Here is a 16,881-nt window from a genome sequence, read left to right as displayed (position 1 = left end):
CCACGACCAAATGCCTTGGATTTGGCCGGGTTTGAGATAGCTGGCATTGGTTTCCATTATCGGCGGCGAAAACCGATGGTGGCCATCTCAAACCCGGCCATCTCTGACATTTGGCTAGCCCCAACAGTATTATCGAAATGAAAGATGGCCGGCCATCTTTTTCGATAATACGGTTCGGGACCGCTGTTTGCAGCGCTGGCCATATAGATGGCTGACGCCATTCGATTATGCCCCTCCATGTGTGATACTCGGCACTTAAGCGCCTAAGTGAGACTGCATAAAGATAGGACTGGCTTTGATGTAGTCCATTTTAACCTCTAAACTTAGGCAGTTAAGTGCTGAATATCGACACTTATCAGGGGTCTTCCATGTTTTTTTTGCAATGCGTGCCCTTATTCAAGCTTTTCTAGTTTCTTATGTAGACTACTGTAATTCAGTCTATGCAGGTATCACTCAACATCAATTGAAGCCTCTACAATCCTTACAAAATACAGCTGCCCGCTTTTTAAATTGTTGCAAGAGACACGACTATGTCACTCCTTTGTTACGTTACTACTACTACTTAGCATTTCTATAGCGCTACTAGGGTTACGCAGCGCTGTACAAGTTAAAACATGGGGAAGGACAGTCTCTGCTCAAGAGAGCTTACAATCTAAAGGTAACAAACTATGTAGTCAGTGGGAAGGTGGTTAGGCGCCAAAAGCAAGGGAGAAGAGATGGGTTTTGAGTAAGGACTTAAAGATGGGCAGGGAGGGCGCATGGCGTATGGGCTCGGGGAGTCTGTTCCAGGCATAAGGTGATGCGAGGCAGAAGGGACGGAGTCTGGAGTTAGCGGTGGTGGAGAAGGGTACAGATAGGAGTGATTTGTCCTGAGAGCGGAGGTTACGGGTGGGGACATAAGGGGAGAGGAGGGTAGAGAGGTAATGGGGGGCTGCAGATTGAGTGCATTTGAAGGTCATTAGGAGAAGCTTGAACTGAATACGGTAGTGAATCGGGAGCCAGTGAAGCGACTTGAGGAGAGGGGTGATATGAGAGTATCGGTTCACGCGGTAGATATTACACTGGCTGCCTATCAGATTTCATGTACAATTTAAGATTCTCTGTTTGGCTTGTAGGGTCTATCACTTAAGTATCCCTTCCTATTTAGCAAAAACAGTCATTCCATACACTCCAACACGGTCTCTACATTCATTGATTGCTAAGAAAAGCCCATTATAAAAGCATGCAGACTTCATCTTTCTGCTACTTAGCACAAGGGTGTGGAATGAATTACCAAAATACATGAGATCAGAACCTTCTTTTATGAACTTTAAGTCCATTTTAAAAAAAACACACTTTTATGAATTGGCCAATGGGTCAGTTGAATCTGGTAAGTTTGGAAGTCTAGAATGCACTCCGCTTGTCAGTTCCTTATGCCTTTTATCTTGTCCTGAATCTTTCATTTGGCCTTTGAGTGATTGTGTTATCTTCCTTTTCCAATCTGTTTGACCTTTTAAAGTAATTGTAAACTGCTTTGATCAGCTTCTGACAAGCGGTGTATCAAACAGTTGAATAAACATAAACGTTTCCGCCCCCAGATCACCCACAAAGTAGCCGGCTTTCAATTTAGCGCTATGAATATCAGTGGAGAGGTCTGAACAAGCGATTTAACCAGCCAGTTAAATCATTTTAAATATCGACCCTCGAGAATCCTAACAGCCAGACAATACTTACCAAGAATAAAGAAATGTGTCTGTGCCCCTCCACAGTGTAGCCCAGAGCAGTGGTGTTCCTTGGTCAGCTGGGCGGATCGCCACCTTGCAGCCCCCCCAGGTGCACCGTCGTCGTCCCCCAGCGCATCACCTCCAAGCCCCCTTCTCCCTGGGTGCATTCTTCTTACCTGCTGGGGTGAAGGGAGCGGCTGTCGGCTCTGCCGGTTCCCTCTGCCCTGGAACAGGAAGTAACCAGCGGCTGCTCCCTTCACCCCTCCTGCAGCGTGCCCCCCACCACCCCGCTCTCGATACACCGCTGGCCCAGAGCAATAGGAGTCATCGTGGCCTTGCCCATAAAAGAAGGAATCGGTCCATGTTCTGTGCCTCAGTGGCAGTATTTCCTCTAAGCTGCGGGGGGGGGGAGTCTTCTGCCTGGGTTCCTGCCCGCTGGGATAGTGCCCTCCCCTAATATATACTAAATTTGATTTCCACTTATCTAACATTCCTAAGGTACACCCAGCCAGTCAGGTTTCAGGATACCACTATGAATGTGCCCGTGGCATAACTACGGGTGGGCCTGGGTGGGCACATGCCCACCCACTCTTTGCTCAGGCCCACCTTGTCTGGCCTCCAAAATAGTTCAGCAGTGGCTGCCTCACTCCCCTCTCTCCCTCTCCTCCACCCCCACGGATCTGGCATTTGCTTCCCGCTTGCAACTCCACAGCATCTGCCTTCTCTGTTCTACCTCAGCACCTTCCTCAGCAGCAGCCGCGATGTATGTCTCTGTCACATTTAGATGCTTTCTTTTGCCCTGCTCTCACTTCCTACCTGGCAGGACGCGGCAGAGGGAAGCCTGCAGGGCTGGCCAGGCAGTGGATGTACATTGCTGTTGTCGAAAGTACTGAGGTATGAGAGGTAGGTTCGGGGAGGGGGGAATGCAGGATCCACTACACCTCTACTCAAGAAATCTAGACTGCCCCAACTTGACATTTCATCATTTAGATTGTAAGCTCCTTTGAGCAGGGACCGTCCTGCTTTGTTAATTTGTACAGCGCTGCGTAACCCTAGGAGCGCTCTAGAAATGTTAAGTAGTAGTAGGTTCAGAGAGGGGGGGAGATGCTGGGCCTCGGGGAGGGGGGAATGCAGGATCTGGGAGTGGAGGAGAGGGAGAAAGATGCAGGACAATGAAGGGGGGATTTTGGAAGGCCCACCCATCCAAAGTCTGGGCCCACCCAAAATGAAAGGTCTGGCTACGCCCCTGGAATGTGAATGAGATAGATTTGGCACTGTCTGCATACAGATTTACCTCATGCATATTCATTATAGATATCTTGAAAACCAAACTGGCTTTTTGTGTCCCGAGCCTGGGTTGGAACCCCTGTTCCAGGTGGATAACAATACAGCACACGACCTTAATTAAAAACATTGACAAACATATTTCACACTGGTTACGCTGTAAACTATAAAACCAAAGGAATTTTGTATGATAGATTCCAAAGGAAGAAAATGCAGCGAGTATATCACCTCTGAGATTGAAACCACCTAGGCTAGATGTTTCAAATGATTCATTTTCCCTGCAGCTGAAAATTCACCTCCGTATAGATTAGGTAAATGGAGATACAGTAGTTAAAGAACCTTCCCGAGGCCAGACCGGGAGTCTGTTGGTAGAACAGGATATGAACTGTATTTCCTGAGTCACGGCTCATTGCTTTCAGTATCCCCCTTCCTCAGGACACTCTTACTAAAGAGTCTGGGCGTCACGAATATGGCCGTCTGTTCTTGTCAGAATTGCCTTCTTTGTTGCTTTTGAATGGCTGGCCTAAATTCATTCCAATCACAAGCTGCAACTATTGATTTTGTGGAAGGAAACTCAGTAACACACAGACCCAATCAAGGAGAAACAAAAATTAAATACCAGAATTGATTGGTTGTGCTGACCAACATGACTTTGTTACTTAGGTGTTAATAAATCACGTAACGAGAGCTGAGTTTAGGTTGGCACCAAAAATAATCAAGGCTTTTCTGCTTGTCTTCCTCTGTAGTATGTGATAAATAATGTTTGCTTTTCTGGATAGAAGAATAGGACCTTATTTCTCGAAGGGGTTCTCTGGTTCTGTTCCAGTAACCAAAGCACTTTGAAAAAAGCAACTCCCCACTTCTGACAATCCCTTATGGCTTCTTTTTGTAATGCTGTCATTTGCTCTCTGCTGTTCTGCGTAATATACAGGGATGGTGGGTATAACTATATTGGAAAGATCCTCAGGAGGAAAGGAAAGTGCAGTTACTTATAGAGAGTGATTTTATAATAGTCCATCCAGGTGGGAAAGTTATTTATTTTTTTTTGTTACATTTGTACCCTGCACTTTCCCACTCATGGCAGGCTCAATGTGGCTTACATGGGGCAATGGAGGGTTAAGTGACTTGCCCAGAGTCACAAGGAGCTGCCTGTGCCTGAAGTGGGAATCGAACTCAGTTCCTCAGTTCCCCACGACCAAAGTCCACCACCCTAACCACTAGGCCACTCCTCCACTGTTGCTACTATTTGAGATTCTACATGGAATGTTGCTATTCCACTAGCAACATTCCATATAGAAGTTAAAGTCGGCCCTTGCAGATCACCAATGTGGCCGCGCAGGCTTCTACATGGAATGTTGCTAGTGGAATAGCAACATTCCATGTAGAATCTCCAATAGTAGCAACATTCCATGTAGAAGTCGGCCCTTGCAGATCACCAATGTGGCCGCGCAGGCTTCTACATGGAATGTTGCTAGTGGAATAGCAACATTCCATGTAGAATCTCCAATAGTAGCAACATTCCATGTAGAATCTCCAATAGTATCTATTTTATTTTTGTTACATTTGTACCCTGCGCTTTCCCACTCATGGTAGGCTCAATGCGGCTTACATGGGGCAATGGAGGGTTAAGTGACTTGCCCAGAGTCACAAGGAGCTGCCTGTGCCTGAAGTGGGAATCGAACTCAGTTCCTCAGTTCCCCACGACCAAAGTCCACCACCCTAACCACTAGGCCACTCCTCCACTGTTGCTACTATTTGAGATTCTACATGGAATGTTGCTATTCCACTAGCAACATTCCATATAGAAGTTAAAGTCGGCCCTTGCAGATCACCAATGTGGCCGCGCAGGCTTCTACATGGAATGTTGCTAGTGGAATAGCAACATTCCATGTAGAATCTCCAATAGTAGCAACATTCCATGTAGAAGTCGGCCCTTGCAGATCACCAATGTGGCCGCGCAGGCTTCTACATGGAATGTTGCTAGTGGAATAGCAACATTCCATGTAGAATCTCCAATAGTAGCAACATTCCATGTAGAATCTCCAATAGTATCTATTTTATTTTTGTTACATTTGTACCCTGCGCTTTCCCACTCATGGTAGGCTCAATGCGGCTTACATGGGGCAATGGAGGGTTAAGTGACTTGCCCAGAGTCACAAGGAGCTGCCTGTGCCTGAAGTGGGAATCAAACTCAGTTCCTCAGTTCCCCAGGACCAAAGTCCACCACCCTAACCACTAGGCCACTCCTCCAGAGCATAGTAACATAGTAAGTGACGGCAGAAAAAGACCTGCATGGTCCATCCAGTCTGTCCAACAAGAAAAACTCATATGTGCTACTTTATACCTGACCTTGATTTGTATCTGCCACAGCCAAAAAAGCAAATTGAATGTTTAGAATTGCCCAGAAAGACCTGGATAATAAAACCAAGAGTGTAAGAGTGTCTTTGTATTGATCAGTGTAGCAGCTTCATCTTGAGTATTGCATGCAGTTCCAGTCACTCCATCTCCAAAACGTTGTAGCAGAACTAGAAAAGGGATTTGATATACCGCCGTTCTGTGTTTTTTTGCAACTACATTCAAAGCAGTTTACATAGTATATACAGGTACTTATTGGTACCTGGGGCAATGGAGGGTTAAGTGACTTGCCTAGAGTCACAAGGAGCTGCAATGGGAATTGAACCCAGTTCCTCAGGACCAATGTCTGCTGCACTAACCACTAGGCTACTCCTCCACTCATTCCACCAATAAGAGCCAACCTCATCAGTGATGTCACAATGGCTTGATTGTCTGATACTTGGCTCACTTCTGATATTGTGATGTCATAAGGGAAAGGGAAATGGGACTTGATATACCGCCTTTCTGAGGTTTTTTGCAACTACGTTCAAAGCGGTTTACATATATTCAGGTACTTATTTTGTACCTGGGGCAATGGAGGGTTAAGTGACTTACCTAGAGTCACAAGGAGCTGCAGTGGGAATTGAACCCAGTTCCCCAGGATCAAAGTCCACTGCACTAACCACTAGGCAACTCCTCCACTAGCAACATTCCCTGTAGAATCTCAAATGGGGAAAGGGAACTGGGATTTGACATGCTGCCTTTCTGTGGTTTTTGCAACCTACGTTCAACGTGGTTTACGTGTATTCAGGTACGTATTTGTACCTGGGGCAATGAAGGGTTAAGTGACTTGCCCAGAGTCACAAGGAGCTGCAGTGGGAATTGAACCCAGTTCCCCAGAATCAAAGTCTGCTGCACTAACCACTAGGCCACTCCTCCACTAGGCCACTCCTCCACTGTTGCTACTATTTGAGATTCTACATGGAATGTTGCTATTCCACTAGCAACATTCCATGTAGAAGTCGGCCCTTGCAGATCACCAATGTGGCCGCGCAGGCTTCTGATTGTCAGACTCACAGAAACAGAAGCCTGCGGAGTCTTCTACATGGAATGTTGCTAGTGGAATAGCAACATTCCATATAGAATCTCCAATAGTAGCAACATTCCATGTAGAATCTCAAAGAGTAGCAACATTCCATGTAGAATCTCCAATAGTATCTATTTTATTTTTGTTACATTTGTACCCTGCGCTTTCCCACTCATGGCAGGCTCAATGCGGCTTACATGGGGCAATGGAGGGTTAAGTGACTTGTCCAGAGTCACAAGGAGCTGCCTGTGCCTGAAGTGGGAATCAAACCCAGTTCCCCAGAATCAGAGTCCGCTGAACTAACTGCTAGGAAGAAAAGCTGAACAGATAAGGGCTTGTCAGTTTCGAGGAGAGATGGAATGTGACAGAGGTTTATAGAATGATCAGTGGCATGGAAAAGATGAACTAGGAATGCTTATTTATGCTTTCAAACTGCACCAGGAGTAGGGGATACGCCATAAAACTAAAATAATTTTTTTTTTAACTCAATGAACAATCAAGTTGAATTGTGTTGCCAATGGATGTAATGTAGCTGAGTTTAAACAGGATTTGGCCGGAATCATAGGGAAGAGAACTATAAACAAATCTGGGAATGCTACAGCTCACAGCTAGGAAGGAGCTGTGAGGAATGGATCTATTCTTTGGGATCTGCCGGGTACTCCTTAGTGATCCTCTCTGGCTACTGGAGGCTGGACTTGATAGACCTTTGGCCTGAGCAAGTATGGGATATGTTACCTTTTTATGACACACTGACTGGAAGGGAACAGTCCCTGTTGGCTTATGATATCAGAGGAGGCACCCCTTGTAGTCCTGTGCTTCGAAGGGGACAAAAATCACTCGGAATAGTCCTGGGTGGGGGAAGTTTAAATAGAACAAGAATTGTTCATTTAACCCCAGCAAGTATTCTCAATTTGCTATTTAATACGCTCTTTGGGGTTGATACTCAGCAGAACATTTCAGGATAGGAACGGTTTCTACCTGAATCAGTGGACCAGGTCCATACCTGGATTTTAGCAGTATTATCTGGATAATGCCACTGGATCCAGTGGCGTAGCCAAGGGTGGGCCCGAGTGGGCCCAGGCCCACCCAATAACAACATATCTATGTGGCTGGCAAGGATCCCCAAGCTCCACCAGCCGAAAACTCCCAACAACTGTCCCTCCTGCATACCTTGTAAATAGCAGATCTTCGCCTGCAGCGACTGATACATATTGCTCGCACCGGCCCCACAGCCTTCCCTCTGATGTACTTCCGCCTATGCGGAAACAGGAAGTTGCATCAGAGGGAAGAATGTGGGGCCAACATGAGCAGTGTGTATTAGTTGCTGCTCGCTGACAGTGAAAATCTGCTATTTAAAAGGTATGCGGGGGAGGGGGGATGTTTGAGAGATCATATGGCATACAGGAGAGAGAGAGAGAAAGACCAAATCACTTGTGGGACAGAACGGAGTTCTGCCCACCCATCTTGGGCCCAGGCCCACCCAAAGTTGGGTGTCTGGCTACACCCTTGGCTGGATCTCTGGTTAGACTGCCTCGGTGTTATCCGGGGGCAGAGCTTGGGCAGAGAGGGGAGTTATTGGTGATATTCAGTACGGACCTAGGGAAAGTTAGGACAGAAAGAAGGGCTATCCTGACTTAATCAGTTTACCTATCTTGGCGCCGGTCTGAATATCACAGGTAAGCAGCGTCGGCCAACCTATACCCGGATATCCAGTGCCAGTTACTGTCTAGATACCGGTGCTGAATATCCATGTATAAGAAGCATTAAAAAAAATGCAACCCTCTGCAGATTGATTAGTAGGGGTTTATTTAAGAATTCAGTTCAAGTACAGGCATGGAAATAATTGAAGTAGGAGTGTCACATTTCAGAAATATTAGAACAATTGAGAAAAACATCAAATAGAAAAATAAAAGCAGCAATTCAGTCCAGGAAGTAGGAGGAAGCATAGCAAAAGAAAGGAAGAATGGAAGTCCTTTCGGATTCATCAGATTTCATTCATTATTCAGGCAACGATCCAAATACCCTCTAGTAACCTCCATAGCTAAAGTAGAGTGTCTTCTGTTGGCAAAGTCACTCATTGCTGTCAGGTTTGTCCTGTGGGAAATTTTCTAAATGAACCAAGTGAGAAACCAGAAAACCGGTTTCCTTGTGAAGCCTGCCTTCTCTGTCTGGATCTGAGGCAAAGGTGACCTTCAAGGTGGCAAGTGTAGACATTTCATTCTTAACATTCCATTATTCCAGGGATTTTTTTTTAACTACACCGTCGTCGTAATAATCTAAAGGTTACCTTCATTTAGACTCGCATCACTCTTAAAACTAGGCAGATAATAAACATATCCTAGCTGTGGGGGATATGGACTCAGGGGGAACCTTGGAAATACCCACCATATATCTTTTGAACATTTCTGGCGGCATAATGAATCTTTATTTTAGAAAATTTGCAAAGCATAAGTTCTCATTCCTTATGGGGTTTTGAAACGCTCAACCTTACCATGTAAAATAAATTATCCTCAATGACTGTCACATTGTACAGTTGTAAAATGGAAAGCTGTACACCCATAGAATATGTCTTTGAGTTATGACCACCAAGTCCTGCTTCCTGGTTTTCAGTTCTGGACTGTTTTCTTAGTAGAGTCATATTACTGAACTGTACATTTAGACAGACTGCTTTTGGGGCAAGTGACATCTGCTATATGTCCTCCGGTGAGGTGCAAAGGCATAAAGTATAAAGTACTACATGCATCAACCTTCTCCTACAAGAGCACGCAACTCTGGAACGCACTGCCACGCGGCCTGAGAGCGGTCTATGAGTTGACAGACTTCCGCAAACGATTGAAGACCTATCTCTTTGACAAAACATACCGCAAGGATCAAAACATATAAATCCCATATACACCATAACAACGCCTCAAGATATTACCCCATGTACTCCACTTCCCCGTACTCTCTCCCATTCAACAATCTACCCACAGATAACAAAATGTCTACCCCATCGCTCTCTTGCTATTAGTAGATCAGCGTATACACCATAACAACGCCTCAAGATATTACCCCATGTACTCCACTTCCCCGTACTCTCTCCCATTCAACAATCTACCCACAGATAACAAAATGTCTACCCCATCGCTCTCTTGCTATTAGTAGATCAGCGTATACACCATAACAACGCCTCAAGATATTACCCCATGTACTCCACTTCCCCGTACTCTCTCCCATTCAACAATCTACCCACAGATAACAAAATGTCTACCCCATCGCTCTCTTGCTATTAGTAGATCAGCGTATACACCATAACAACGCCTCAAGATATTACCCCATGTACTCCACTTCCCCGTACTCTCTCCCATTCAACAATCTACCCACAGATAACAAAATGTCTACCCCATCGCTCTCTTGCTATTAGTAGATCAGCGTATACACCATAACAACGCCTCAAGATATTACCCCATGTACTCCACTTCCCCGTACTCTCTCCCATTCAACAATCTACCCACAGATAACAAAATGTCTACCCCATCGCTCTCTTGCTATTAGTAGATCAGCGTATACACCATAACAACGCCTCAAGATATTACCCCATGTACTCCACTTCCCCGTACTCTCTCCCATTCAACAATCTACCCACAGATAACAAAATGTCTACCCCATCGCTCTCTTGCTATTAGTAGATCAGCGTATACACCATAACAACGCCTCAAGATATTACCCCATGTACTCCACTTCCCCGTACTCTCTCCCATTCAACAATCTACCCACAGATAACAAAATGTCTACCCCATCACTCTCTTGCTATTAGTAGATCAGCGTATACACCATAACAACGCCTCAAGATATTACCCCATGTACTCCACTTCCCCGTACTCTCTCCCATTCAACAATCTACCCACAGATAAAAACTGTCTACCCCATCGCTCTCTTGCTATTATTTGATCAGCGTAGTAATTCCCCAACGTCATATCCTTTAGTTTCTACGCCCCAAAGGTGATTGATCTGACTCTGTCTTCCTTAACTATTCACAATGTAACCCACAATTGTAATGTTACAAACTGTATTTCCATCATTTACAATGTATTGTAAGCCACACTGAGCCCGCAAATAGGTGGGAAAATGTGGGATACAAATGCAATTAAATAAAAAAATAAAATAAAATATTCCTCGAGGTTCTAGGAGAATTTACAACTGGGCACCATGCCCAAAATAGCATTAGGCTTCTGATTTCTCCAAAATCCAAAGGTGAAGGAGCCATTACAGGCATTTCCACAGAAGCCACAACTGTCCCAGTCTCAGCTCTCTGTCATGTGTCCCATTATCTTTCACCACAATCATGCATGGCTTAGAGCAGTGATTTATGAACCCTTTTGCACCTGGTGGAAGACAAACTTGTTATCAAGACGCAGTAGGAGAAAGCAGGCTACTACTACTACTACAACTACTATTTAGCATTTCTATAGCGCTACAAGGCGTACGCAGCGCTGCACAAACATAGAAGAAAGACAGTCCCTGCTCAAAGAGCTTACAATCTAATAGACAATAAATAAATAAAGTAAGCAAATCAAATCAATTAATGTGTACAGGAAAGAGGAGAGGAGGGTAGGTGGAGGTGAGTGGTTACGAGTCAAAAGCAATGTTAAAGAGGTGGGCTTTCAGTCTAGATTTAAAGGTGGTCAATAATGGGGCAAGACGTAGAGGCTCAGGAAGTTTATTCCAGGCGTAGGGTGCAGCGAGACAGAAGGCGCGAAGTCTGGAGTTGGCAGTAGTGGAGAAGGGAACAGATAAGAAGGATTTATCCATGGAGCGGAGTGCACGGGAAGGGGTGTAGGGAAGGAATAGTGTGGAGAGATACTGGGGAGCAGCAGAGTGAGTACATTTATAGGTTAGTAGAAGAAGTTTGAACAGGATGCGAAAATGGATAGGGAGCCAGTGAAGGGTCTTGAGGAGAGGGGTAGTATGAGTAAAGCGACCCTGGCGGAAGACGAGACGGGCAGCAGAGTTTTGAACCGACTGGAGAGGGGAGAGGTGACTAAGTGGGAGGCCAGCAAGAAGCAGATTGCAATAGTCTAAATGAGAGGTGACAAGGGTGTGGATGAGGGTTTTGGTAGAGTGCTCGGAAAGAAAGGGGCGGATTTTACGGATGTTGTAAAGAAAGAAACGACAGGTCTTGGCAATCTGCTGGATATGAGCAGAGAAGGAGAGAGAAGAGTCAAAGATGACCCCAAGGCTCAGGTAGGGAGGTAATTAAATGCAGAGTGGATCAAGATTACACAGGGGAACAGGTCTCCAGAAGGAGCCCAGAGCAAGGATCCACTCGAGGAGTTCTGGCTTGGCTGCAGTACGTGAGGAGAGTTCTGGGGAAGAGGAGTGGACCCTAACTCAGACCTTTGCATTCCTGTGTGATAAGAAGTCCCAAGTCTGTAATTCCAAGGTTGTGTGATCACAAGTCTGCCCAGTACCGTTCTTCTACTAAGTTCTGAAGTCCAAGGCCTCTAGGAAATTCTTAGCAGTCAGCTTTTTTTTTTGTCTCTGATCTCCTTCCAAACTCTGGGAGGTGCCATTTGTTTCAGGTGGTCACTTAGGGAGAATTCAATTAGAAAATGGTCTGACCATGATAGCGGGTGTTATTTCAATACTGTTATCCCTGAATTCTGGGATATCCATCCCTTTGTAGAATACCAGGTCTAGTATGTGACCCTTTTCATGGGTTGGAGAATTGATCACCTGTGTAAATCCTAGTGCTGTCATCGTGTCCAGAAAGGCAGCTGTGGTGGTATCTGGGGTTTTGATGTATAGATTGAAATCTCCCATGATCACCAGCCTAGGGTAATTCAGGGTCACTTGAGTAATCAGGTCTAAGAGTTCTTGCACAGATAATGTGTTGTTACGAGGTGCTCTGTAAATCATGAGCCGCCAGATTGGGTTCTCCTCTTCAAGCTGGATTGAAAGAGATTCTGGTCCATGCAGCTGGGGGATTGGTATTCTGCGCAGTTTGATTGTGTCCTGAATCAAGACTGCTACCCCTCCACCCCATCTTCCAGGTCTTGGTTGATGTTGGAAGTTGAAACCTGTTGGGCAAAGTTCAGCCAGTGGTAAACCCCCACTTTCATCTAGCCAGGTTTCACTTATTCCTAGGATGTCAAGATGTTGTTCATTTATGGCATCATGGATCACTGAGGATTTCTTTGCAGCTGATCTGGCATTCACCAGTCCTATAGTTCCAAAGGGTGGTCTGGGGGTGCTGTGGGTAGCTTTGGTGTGACAATGAGGTGATCTTTTAAGTACTGTTATGTAGGTGTTTGACCTCTTGCATTTTTGCCTTCTCTTTGGTTGGTTAGGGTTATGGTTTCCTCTCCCACATACCACTGGGATGCTTGCATGGGATCTTACAGGTATTAGTGACCTGGATTGGCCACTGTTGGAAACAGGATGCTGGGCTTGAAGGACCCTTGGTTTGTCCCCAGCATTGCAATAATTATGTACTTATGTAAGCATATCAAAGGAGTAGGTGGTGATCAACAGTGTCAAAAGCAGCAGCTAGATTGAGAAGGATAAAGATAGAATAGATACCTTTGGATCTGGCCAGGAACTGGTCATTGGAGACTTTAGCAAGAGCTAAAAATCACTATCCTGCTTATTTTCGAAGGAAAAGGCCGGCCATCTTCCGACAAATCGGGAGATGGCCGGCCATCTCCTAAACCCGGCCAAAGCGGTATAATCGAAAGCCGATTTTGGCCGACTTCAACTGCTTTCCGTCGCAGGGCCAGCCAAAGTTCAAGGGGGTGTATCGGCAGGGTACTGAAGGTGGGATGGGGCGTGGTTAAGAGATGGCCGGCTTTGGCCGATAATGGAAAAAAGAAGGCCGGCTCTGACGAGCACTTGGCCGGGTTTACTTGGTCCATTTATTTTTAGGACCAAGCCTCAAAAAAGTGCCCCAACTGACCAGATGACCACCGGAGGGAATCGGAGATCATCTCCCCTTACTCCCCCAGTGGTCACCAACCCCCTCCCACCAAAAAAAAAACTTAATAAACATTTTTTGCCAGCCTCTATGCCAGCCTCAAATGTCATACCCAGCTCCATGACAGCAGTATGCAGGTCTGTGGAGCAGTTTTTAATGGATGCAGTGCACTTCAGGCAGGCAGACCCAGGCCCGTGCCCCCTACCTGTTACACTTGTGGTGGTAAATGGGAACCCCACCAAAACCCACCCGAAACCCACTGTACCCACATCTAGGTGCCCCCTTCACCCATAAGGGCTATGATAGTGGTGTACAGTTGTGGGTAGTGGGTTTTGGGGGGAATTTGGGGGGCTCAGCACCCAAGAAAAGGGAGCTATGTACCTGGGAGCAATTAATGAAGTCCACTGCAGTGCCCCCTAGGGTGCCCGGTTGGTGTCCTGGCATGTGAGGGGGACCAGTGCACTACAAATGCTGGTTCCTCCCACAACCAAATGCCTTGGATTTGGCCGGGTTTGAGATGGCCGACATTAGTTTCCATTATCGGCGAAAATCAATGCCGGCCATCTTTAACGCCGGCAATGTTGAGATTTGGCTGTCCTCGACCGTATTATCGAAACGAAAGATGTCGATAATACGCTCGGGTATGCCGCTTTATGGGGTCGGCCTTAGAGATGGCCGCCCCCGTTCGATTATGCCCCTCTCTGTAACCCTACTCTCTGTTTTCTGTCTAATAACCAATTTCTAATCCACAACAGAACATTGCCTTCTATCACATGACTCTTTTTAATTTTCTTAGGAGTCTGTCATGTGAAACTTTGTCAAACGCTTTCTGAAAATCTAGATACACTACATCAACCAGCTCACCTTTATTGACTTGTTTATTCACTCCTTCAAAGAAATGAAGCGAATGGGTGAGGCAAGATTTCCCTTGGCTGTACCCATGCTGATTCTGTCCCATTAAACCATATTTATCTATGTGGTCCATAATTCTTTATAATAGTTTCCACTATTTTACCTGGCATTGACATCTGGCTTACCGGTCTGTAACTTCTTGGATCACCTCTGGAACCTTTTGTAAAAATTGGCACCACATTAGCCACCTTCCAGTCTTCAGGTACTATGAACAGTTTTAATGACAGGTTACAGATTACTAACAGCAGATCAGCAATTTCATGTTTGAGATAAGGAAGAGGCGTTTTGAGTCACTCTAGAAAGATGAAATGGCAAATGGTGTGATATACAGGGCCTCCTTCTCAGACAGAAGTAGATAGAGATTTAATTGAAGACATTCAAAATATAGCTGTGAAAGGGATTACCTACTAATAGATAATTTTAATATGCCGGTTGATTGGAGTATCCCTTCTGCAGGGTGTTCTAGAAGTAAGGAGATCCTGGATTCTCTGCTCGTGGGATGGGGCCATACTGGACATAGTGCTTTCGAGTGGGGAGAGTATTTCTAATGTTTTAGTGGGTGATCATCTGGCATCCAGTGATCCCCGGATGCTGTGGTTTAATATTAAGACAGGTGTTATCTTTGATTGGGGCTTTTGGGGGATTCCCATAAACCCCATAAGGTGAATTGGACAACATCTGAGTTGATGCCTTCAAATGTGTATGGTACTGCAGAGCGGAACTTGCCTTCGTGGTATAAAGTGGAGGAGGCACTAGTCGCTCCTTACCAACTGATGTATTTTTTTTGGAACGGGGCTACCACCACGATTGAGGGATAATTTGATTCTCAGACCTACAATGACGGCTTTGCAAGCATCGGATGCGGTGTTGCTCCCTAGCATGGTGGATACCAGGTCTGCCCCTCTGTGGGGGAGTTCTCATCTTAGGGTGGAGGGGAAGCACCTGTATTGGTCCTTGTTGGCCCAGAACAATATTTGGACGATAAACCATCTAATGCATGGGTAAGGACTGTGTTCCTTTCCAGTGTTTCGACTTGCTTACGGGCTGCCCTTTTCCCAGTTCTGTAAGTGGGTTCAGCTTGTTCATGCTTTGAAGACCTGGAAGGGGAACTTGGCGTTTCTGCCTTTTGTTTCAGGGCTACAGACTTTACATGAGATCTCTGATCAGCTAATGGTGTCTTCATTGTACCAGCTGGTGTGTCCTACAGTGCAGTCAGCTAGATCTTCCTCCTTGCTCCAGATCTGGGAGAGCGAATTTTGCCTGTTGAGTGGCGGAGATTTTGGTCTCACAGCATTTGTTGTACAGCCTCTACCTCACTAACACGATCCATGTTTTTCCTAGCAATAGAGTCTTGTGGACGCCGGTCCATCTGCACCGTATGGGTCTGCAAGTGTCTAATCTGTGCTGGTCCTGTGCGTTTTCTTTTGGAATGTTGGGCCATATGCTTTTTTCATGTCTGGAGGTTACGTCTTTTTGACAACAGGAGTGACGCAGGATGTGTGCAGTCTTCCAGCTTGACTTTCCCTTGACATTCGGAGGCCTGATCATTGAGCCCCTGGGGGGGGGGGTGGTGTTGCACGAGCTGGCAGGCTGTACCATCCGATGGCTGCAGTTGCTTTCCAGGAAATTTTGAGGGAATGGAATGTTGTATTTTGCTGGAGTTCTGTTTGTCAATTGTATAAGTTTGAAGCAATAGTAGCTGAGCACCTGTGCAGTGTTATTTTGGGTTTAGTGGAATAACCTACTGTTGTATTTGATCATTTCATTTCTTATGAGAGGGGTGAACTGTCTGGCATTGTTCCTGACCGTGTTGCAATTGTATTGTATTTGATAAATAATAAAGTTGTGAACTTAAAGACAGTTGTGGAGAGGGTTCATTCAAAAGTGAAGATTCTAGACTCAAAACAACTAACTTCGTTCAGATGGCGGATTACCTCGGGGAGTTGTTAGCTGGAAGGGAACATCTGGAAGATGTAGGAAAGCAGTGGGCAAAACTGAGCTATTTTAAGGGTGACAAACCTTTTTGTAAGCAGAGTAAATACAAGTAAGAAGAAAAGAAGGCTGCTTTCTTTCTCAAAAATAGAGAGGTGTGGTAGCCGTGTTAGTCCACTCTTAAAGGTTATTATTATTTATTGCATTTGTATCCCACATTATCCCACCCATTTGTAGGCTCAATGTGGCTTACATAGTTTTGTTATGACATTGTCATTCCAGAATATCAGATACAGTTAGTAATGTGTAGAGATTAAGTAGGGAAGAAAGAGGAAGTGATTTGGGCGGGTGATAGTAAAAGTGGATTATCAATATCAATAGAAATCAAACAAAATAAAACATGGAAAAGAAAATAAGATGATACCTTTTTTATTGGACATAACTTAATACATTTCTTGATTAGCTTTCGAAGGTTGCCCTTCTTCCTCAGATCGGAAATAAGCAAATGTGCTAGCTGACAGTGTATATAAGTGAAAACATTCAAGCATTACTATGACAGTAAAATAGATACCATTGGAGATTCTACATGGAATGTTGCTACTATTGGAGATTCTACATGGAATGTTGCTACTATTGGAGATTCTACATGGAATGTTGCTACTTTTGGAGATTCTACA

The 16,881-nt window shown here is 45.2% G+C and overlaps 1 protein-coding gene across 2 annotated transcripts in view; it reads left to right on the top strand.

Moving 5' to 3' along the window:
* MEGF11 (multiple EGF like domains 11) overlaps positions 1-16,881 on the top strand; it is a 610,695-nt gene that overhangs the window by 26,787 nt on the left and 567,027 nt on the right. The gene's annotated exons all lie outside the window — the stretch shown is intronic.

Source organism: Microcaecilia unicolor, chromosome 1 (genome assembly GCF_901765095.1).
Source record: "Microcaecilia unicolor chromosome 1, aMicUni1.1, whole genome shotgun sequence".
In the NCBI taxonomy this organism is placed as follows: Eukaryota; Metazoa; Chordata; class Amphibia; order Gymnophiona; family Siphonopidae; genus Microcaecilia; species Microcaecilia unicolor.
The sequence above is the reverse complement of the archived record's forward strand: the minus strand, read 5'-3'. Positions and strand labels throughout refer to the sequence as shown.